We start from the raw sequence: 8,618 nt of genomic DNA, 5'->3' as shown, positions 1-8,618 counted from the left end.
GTCAGTTGTGATTTGGCGCTATATAAATGAAAATAGATTGAAATTGAAGAAAAAAAAATTGAATTGAAATTAATGTCTCTGATGCAACTCATTTACAAGTAAAACAGATCAGTTAATGTCAACGTATGATGGGTTCAACATGTCAAATGTAAGATTTTTAAAATATTTGCCATCAGTGTTTTCAGCTTGTAGTAAAAAGCTGCTAAATAATTTCAGTTTTGCAGATATCATCTGTGTCCTACAATTGTTAATCATTAATGTTGGTATTCCAAATAAACGCTCTAGTTTTCAGAGTGTCCAGTTTAAAATGCTGACTATTGTCTGTAACTGTGCACATAGTGAACATCATGCTTAAGTGGAATTATCTTGCTGAAGTTTTTCCCTTTTTCTGGCCCATTTCCAGCATCAGTGGGGACAGCAGGGGCACACAAGCCTGCTTTTGCTGTGAATTCTGGCAGAACAGACGTGAGATCCAAAAAGAGAAACTTGTGAGACAGTCCTGCTGACCAACAGCATGTGGGTGCAAGCTGATTATGTCTTAAAAAAATCCTCACATCAAACACTGTTATTTGCATTAGCAGCAGAGTATATTTGATGGAAGCTTAGTCTCAAGATCAGCACCAGTGGTTATACTGTAGATCACAGCTATGTTTTTTCTTTCTTTTTTTTTTTTTGTGGGTATTGCTTTTTTATTTCTGACTCTTGAAACCTATTTGCAAAGATTAATTCATCTTATTTAAAAAAAAAATTCTTAAATATTCAGATGGTGTCTCATATGACAAGTGATTTTGTTATTATTATTATTATTATTATTATTATTATTATTATTATTATTATTATTATTATTATTAATGTAATGCTCCTGTTGGCGTGATGTATTTATTCATTTTATTGGCCTTGCACAAATTAATGAAAGGTATTCATTATCTGCCAATGTGTCAGATGTTCATATGTAATTTCTTCAGCATATATGACCATTTTCATTGCATTATTTAAGCAGGGTTTGTTGCTCAGCTCCTTACAGTTCCATTGCCTGCTTTCCACTACATTGGACAGTTTATATAATTAAATAAATAATTAAAATAATCCAAACATCACTAAAAAATATTTTCAATCTGTTCAACACTGACAGGCTGCAACATTAGCTTTCATTTTGCTGTTTTTTTTTTTTTTCTTCAGAATATGATTAAAGGTAAGCTTAAGAAAGCGACCTTTGATTGTGTAGCTGCTGCTCAAGGCATATTCCACTTTACTGCACAAATAAAGCCTCAAATAAAGTAACTCAGCACGTTTATAGGTTCAATAAATTCATGCTTTACGAACATATTCCTTCATCATTTCTGTATTACTGTAAACCCGCATAAACAACGAGGTATTGTCTGCCAAAGATGAAAAAACTATAATTACACACCAGCTGACACACAGACACACACACACACACACAGAGAGAGAGAGAGAAGATATGGAAATTGAAAACAGAATATCAGTAGAAGAGGAAATGAATATAATCCTGTAGTATGGCATCAACAAATAAAGACAAAATGACAATATATATTGAAGCTGTCAGGGATATCTGAGAGAGTGCAGTCTACATTCATATAAACTTCATCTTGACTTGTTTTCATTAGAGCTGTTTTTGCAGCCTTCTTGAATATAGGCATTCATAACTGCTAAAATATGCAGTGTCTTAGAACTCCTGAACCATGAAATGCAACAACCCTGGGCTTGCCCATGTGTTAACCTGTGGCTATCCAAAATGATGCATGATGCACACTGGAAAGAAGAAATATTCCAGTTCCTTAACTGGCCACTTCAGGCTGGTTCCAAGTAGAAACCCCTGTTAAAATGTGCAACTTTTGAACAGAAATACTATAAAAATGTTTAGAGCATCCATCCATTTTGTTTATACCCAGTTACTTCAATTAAGGGTCATGTGGGGCTGGAGCAGTCATAGGGCATGGGTCAGGGTACACACTGAGCAGGACACCAGTCTACTGCAGGGCAGACAAACACATTCACAGGCACAACTACAGTCAATTTAAAGTTTCAAGTTCACTTAACCTGCATGTCTTTGGATGTGGGAGGAAGCTGGAGCACCCAGAGTGAACCCCCACATAAATGGGGAGAACATGCAAACTCCACACAGAAAGGCCCCAGGTGGGACTTAATCCTACAACCTTCTTGCTGTGAGGCAGCAGTGCTAACCACTTAGCTACCATGCTGCCCTTATGTTTACTGCATGGTGCACCAAATGGGTTTGATCTCTGTTGCTTGTTGTCCCATTCATAACTCTGGGGGGAGGGAGAGGGGGGAGCACATTGTTTTTTCATGCAAGATATTTGAGGCCATGAATTTATGGATAATTAGTGTTTAGTCACTTTGAGTGACAGCTAGTGTGGTACTGCTCTAGCTATGGCTTCTACATAATCATTGTCAAGGTCTGGGTGTCATTTATGAGCATTTTATGAGAAATATCTGAGTCAGATAACAGATCATATGTATGTGCTCCAGTATTTCTGGAAAGTGAAGTTCTCAACTTATGTAATTTGCATGCCACTGGCATTAGCACTTTTACCTTGTATTGGGAGCTTGATGATATTAGGTCCTTGATTTCTTGGTTCCTAATTTTTAATGCCCACACCAAACCCATACATTATCAAAACCACTGTCCAATCCTCAAAAATATGCTTTAATAAAATACCTAAACCAAGGTCTCATCTCATCTTCAACCGCTTATCCAGGATCAGGTCGCGGGGGCAACAGCTGTAGCAGGGACCCCAGACTTCCCTTTTCTGTGCCATATTGACCACCTCTGACTGGGGGATCCCGAAGCGTTCCCAGGCCAGTGTGGAGATATAATCTCTCCACCTAGTCCTGGGTCTTCCCCAGGGTCTCCTCCCAGATCGACATGCCTGGAAAACCTCCCTAGGGAGGTGCCCTGGAGTCATCCTTCCCAGATGCATGAACCACCTCATCTGGCTCCTTTCAACGCAAAGGAGCAGCAGCTCTACTCCGAGCTCCCCACGGATGACCAAGCTTCTTACCCTATCACTAAGAGAGACACCAGGCGCCATCCTAAGGAAGCCCATTTTGGCCACTTGTGCCTGCAATCTAGTTCTTTAGGTCATGACCCAACCCTCATGACTATAGGTGAAAGTAGGAACAAAGATTGACCAGTAGATTGAGAGCTTGGCCTTTTGGCACAGCTCCGTTTTCATAAGAACAGTATGGTTGAGCGAATGCAACACCGCCCCTGCTGCGCCAATTCTCTGGTCAATCTCATGCTCTATTGTCCCCTCACTTGTGAACAAGACCCTGAGGTACTTGAACTCCTTCACTTGGGGCAAGACCGTATTCCCTACATGTAGTAGACAATCCATCAGTTTCCTGCTGCGAACCATGGCCTCAGATTTAAAGGTACTGATCCTCATCCCAGCTACTTCACACTCAGCTGCAAACCAATCCAGTGACTGAAGTCACAGGTCGATGAAGCCAACAGGACCACATCATCTGCAAAAAGCAGTGATGAGACCCTGAGCCCACCAAACTGGAAACCCTCCTACCACCGACTACGCCTTGATATCCTGTCCATGAATATCACAAACAAGATTGGTGACAAGGCGTGGCCCTGGCAAAGGCCAACCCCCACCGGAAATGAGTCTGACTTACTGCCGAGCACCCGAACACAGCTCTTGCTTTGTGAGTACAGAGGTTGGGTGGCCCTGAGAATGGACCCCCTCACTCCATACTCCCACAGCACCTCCCACAGTATCTCCCAGGGTACCCATTCATACGCCTTCTTCAAGTCCACAAAACACATACAGACTGGATGGGCATACTCCCAGGCCCCCTCCAGGATCCTTGTGATCATGTTTTGCTGGTTGGTTGTTCCACGACGAGGACGGAACATGCATTGTTCTTCTTCAATCAGAGGTTCCACTACCAGCCAAACTGTCCTGGAGTAGACTTTACCAGGGAGGCTGAGTGTTGTGATGCCCCTGTACTTGTCACACACTTTCTGGTCCCCCTTTATAAATATAGGGACCCCCACCCCAGTTTGCCACTCTTTAGGCACTGTCCCAGACCTCAACACAATGTTTAAGAGATGTCTCATCCCTCTAAATTTAGCTTTGTCAGTAACTCTGAGATGGAGGCCTGTTCGGGTCAATCAGGTTCAAAGCGACTCATTCAATTTTCTATAGAGAATGTATGGTTCATGGAGGGTTTGTCTGGTACACATACAGTCCGTGCTTTTGTCCCATACCTCACTTCCTCCATTAAATATCATAAAAATTAGTATGGAGGATTTGAATAATTCTTCTAACAAATCAAACCTATCAACAAAAGCTTTTGGAATGAGGTACTAATAATAACAACTGGAAAGACCCTATGTCTCTCTCTCTTCATATTAATATTTCAGCATTGCAGGTGATGATACATGTAGGTAGGTAGGGTGATGTGAAGGTCAAGTGGTTAAACCTGTGAGTGTGTGACCAGAGGATTCTCATGACAGCTGCATCGTTGGAAATGAACAATGACATTTGCACTCGGCTTTGTGCTGCTTTATGGCAGGTGTACAATTCTTCCCACAGTGTTAACTGACAGTCTCCTGTGTCTCTGCCTTTATCAGAGACTATGAAACAAATTTATACTTTGCAATGTGAAAGCATATTTCTCCTGATGGTCAATGATCACAGTAAATATCTTTAAGCATGAGTTTGCAGAGTGCAACACGCTATCCTTTGCATTCCATCATGGACACACACATGCATGTACACACATAGTTATGCAGATGATACAATTGTGCACGTGCATATTGTGCAGTTTTGCACTTTGTTGTATATTAGCACAGTCGCTTTTCTCCGTCAGACTCATAAACAGCTCATCTTCAAACATTCTCTAAGGTGACTATGGAAATGTTTTGCTCATTATCCAGTGACTCTTTTCCATAGGAGTGACCCGGGGTCACTGCTGACAGATCCATGACTCATCGTAGGCTAAAGTCCCCCCGCAACGGGAGCAGTTGTTGTGCGTTACTGCTGTACGTTGCCAGATCACCACAGGCCTACTAAGCAGCCGAGTGCAGCTCAGCTGAATGGCACGTAAGCAGCAAGACACCAGCAAAAGCTGCCATAATGGCTTCCGCTTCAGTCTGGTAGCAGTAACAAATGTCGATATAGCACCTTGTGACATGAAAAAACAAGTAAACACAAGCTGACTTTAAATGCTGCGATTGTTTTTGCACAACAAACATAGTTTCATGATAGACTGATGCCACTGCGGGTTTAAAGAAGCCTGAAGTTAAAATGAAAGTTGAAGCAGTCCATGAAGTGAGTCAGGTTGTTTCCCTGAATTGTTGCTGCTATTTGAAATACATGCACATGCAGACGAGATTTGTGCTTGAATAACTCAGAAGTGTAGACTTTCATTCCCCACATTGCACATTAACAAGAAGGATGGTAGCTGATGCATTTCAAAAGAAATGTAATTGAGACTGGGCGCATTGGACACTCTGATATTAATTTCTCAGAGGGTAGGACCTGCTGCAGGGCATCAGATAAAATGTAATTAGGCTCACATTTCATTTGGGAGCTTATGTACTGCAAACATAGACCTGAGGTGATGGCAGGTCTCTGCTCTAATGTGGAGTAATATTGGATGCCGATCTGTGTATCAATCATGTCTGTAGGCTACATACAATTTTTAATAACCTTTTCCTACTGTATAGTCGACCCTATGCAGCTCCGCCCACTTCCCTGATTTCTTGCACACAGTGATACCATAATATATGGTTCCATATGGCCTTGATGTTTGATTAATTCTGTCTAAATGTGAACCACTTTATGCTTGATTAACACAATCCTCCCACATTTAATCCATATCGACTCCAAACCTTTGGAGTTTCCCAATTTTGACTTTGTTTGATCTTTCAAAGTGAAAATGTCATGTGACCAACTCAGATGGTGATACTAGATGTCTCTTATAGCCATTTCGTATCTCCTGGTCAAAATTCAACCTCTCATCCGTGTTGTGACACCTGGACAATGGATCAATTAGGGGATTGCCTGTTGGGGTGAAATACGGTAGGCACATTGTGTGCCCAGTGGCCTCTACGGTAGCCATGAGGGTCTAACAGGAACCATGAACACAAGAAGTCTAATGAAGCACTGGTGACACAAGAAGTCCTCAGCAGGTGTTCATGGGAAGGAGGTGATGGTTTGCAACACAGGAGCATCAAGACTGCAATAGGTCCTTAGACTCCAATTGTCTGGAATTTCCCAGCCATTGGACCAGGCTAAGGATCTGTCAAGGACTGTGTGTTTGCCAGAGCCCCGTGTTAAACAAACCCACATACAGGCATCTCTACATCAGCTCTGGATGAAGAATTCTACCATCCCATCCAGGAATTGCCCAAGAGACAATCTTCCTCAACACTGAGGGATTGCCACAGTGACTCATGAAAATTCAGTAAGGTATATCTTCTATTATACATACCAATTCTAAGGTAGAACTCTACTAGTGCATCCTAAAGTATATCTAAATATCTAAAAAAAAAGAAGAGTAGAGCCACTTAGGTGCCTGGTCTTGAGAACCAGGGATGGTAGGCTGAAAAGCTTTTTTATGCCATGGGAACTCTCCCTACCCACCTAAGTGGCTCAAGAATATGGACAGCATGTATATAAGTGATATTTACAAAATGAGGGCAGTAAACAGCATATACAGGAAATATGGCAAGGATCTGTACACAATTCTTGGAAGCTGAAAATGTCCCAGTTCTTGCATGGCTGGCATACTCACCGGACATGTCACCCATTGAGCATGTTTGGGATACTCTAGACCGGCGTATACGACAGCGTGTACCACTTCCTGCCAATATCCAGCAATTTCGCACAGCCATTGAAGAGGAGTGGACCAACATTCCACAGGCCACAATTGACAACCTGATCAACTCTATGCGAAGGAGATGTGTTGCACTGCATGAGGCAAATGGTGGTCACACCAGATACTGACTGGTATCCCCCCCCCCCCCCAATAAAACAAAACTGCACCTTTCAGAGTGGCCTTTTATTGTGGGCAGTCTAAGGCACACCTGTGCACTAATCATGGTGTCTAATCAGCATCTTGATATGGCACACCTGTGAGGTGGGATGGATTATCTCAGCAAAGGAGAAGTGCTCACTATCACAGATTTAGACTGGTTTGTGAACAATATTTGAGGGAAATCGTGATATTGTGTATGTGGAAAAAGTTTTAGATCTTTGAAGTCATCTCATACAAAATGGGAGCAAAACCAAAAGTGTTGCATTTATATTTTTGTTGAGTGTAGTTACTACATAACATTATAGGAGTAAGGTACTAAAATCTAAATATTCATACAGGGGAAGATTGTAGTATTTGTTTACTTAGTCTGTAGACTTGCTGTAAAACTAAATTATAGCTAGTAGGCTAAGCTATAAATATAGTTATGTTATTGTAGAAACAAAAGCTAAGATTTAATATGTTTTAGGTATCTGTCTAAAGTTCACCCTGCTAGCTTACTATAGGAAGACAAAATCTATACAGTATGCTTTCTAATGGAAACCCCAAACATAGATACTATCTATTAAAGAACCCAGAAACTGAAGAACCATTAAAAATCTACACCATGTAAAATAAAAGTGTAAATCACCTATAGCTAGATGAGCTACCATTAATTTAGCCGTTAAAGCCAACCGTACCTTGCTCGCCAACAAAGCTAAACAAAAACGGTAACTGCCGTATAAAGTGCAATAGCATCGCTTCACCCTGCAATAACAGTATTAACAACAACAAATACATATAACAACACATGTAAACAAAAGTGTGTATTAATGTTAGCTTCCCAAACAGAATAGAACCGACTATATTGTTAGCTATGACAAACGGTGCTGCAGCCGGCTTGATAAGCTAACCTTAGCTGTTAGGTTTAACTAATTGTACCCCACTCCTTCATTTTTATCACTAATATAATAATATAAACAAAAGAGAACAAGAAAAAGGACATTTGCATGTATTCACAACCGTAAAGTGTGCTGAAATGTATATGGAGACAAGACACAAGTACCTTAGAGAAAGGATAGTGAGGTGGAACCGCTCCCGGCTAAGCAGAGCACGGGGCCATTGGCTGCAGCGACATGTAGGCCAGGTTATCCCTTAACTAGCTCCAAGGAGAGGGATAAATTCCAGGTAAGTTAACGTTGACAGTGGTAGGTCTAGTTACCATTTAGGTAGTAAACTCATCATAATAAAATAAAATAAAAAGAAAACAAAACCCTAAAAATGAAGACTGATCCAAATGGCATTTAGCTGGCATATATGTATACAAGGTGAATGAGACCTAGGCAGGCCATTAATCAATAACTTCCGGAATCAGAATCAGAATCAGAAGAAGTTTATTGCCATTGCCAATGAACAGGATTCACAGACTAGGAATTTGCTTAGATATAATGGCGCAGCATTAAACAGAGAGCAATATAAAATGCTAAGATAAAATATACAATATGTGCCAAAATAAGACAAAATATAAGATAAAAAATGACATATGAAATATGAAAGGCTGTGTGCAACAGAAAAAAAGAAAGAGGAACAGAAAAAAACAG

This window comes from Thalassophryne amazonica, chromosome 10 (assembly GCF_902500255.1).
Source record: "Thalassophryne amazonica chromosome 10, fThaAma1.1, whole genome shotgun sequence".
Taxonomy (NCBI): Eukaryota; Metazoa; Chordata; class Actinopteri; order Batrachoidiformes; family Batrachoididae; genus Thalassophryne; species Thalassophryne amazonica.
This window is presented reverse-complemented; position numbering follows the sequence as displayed.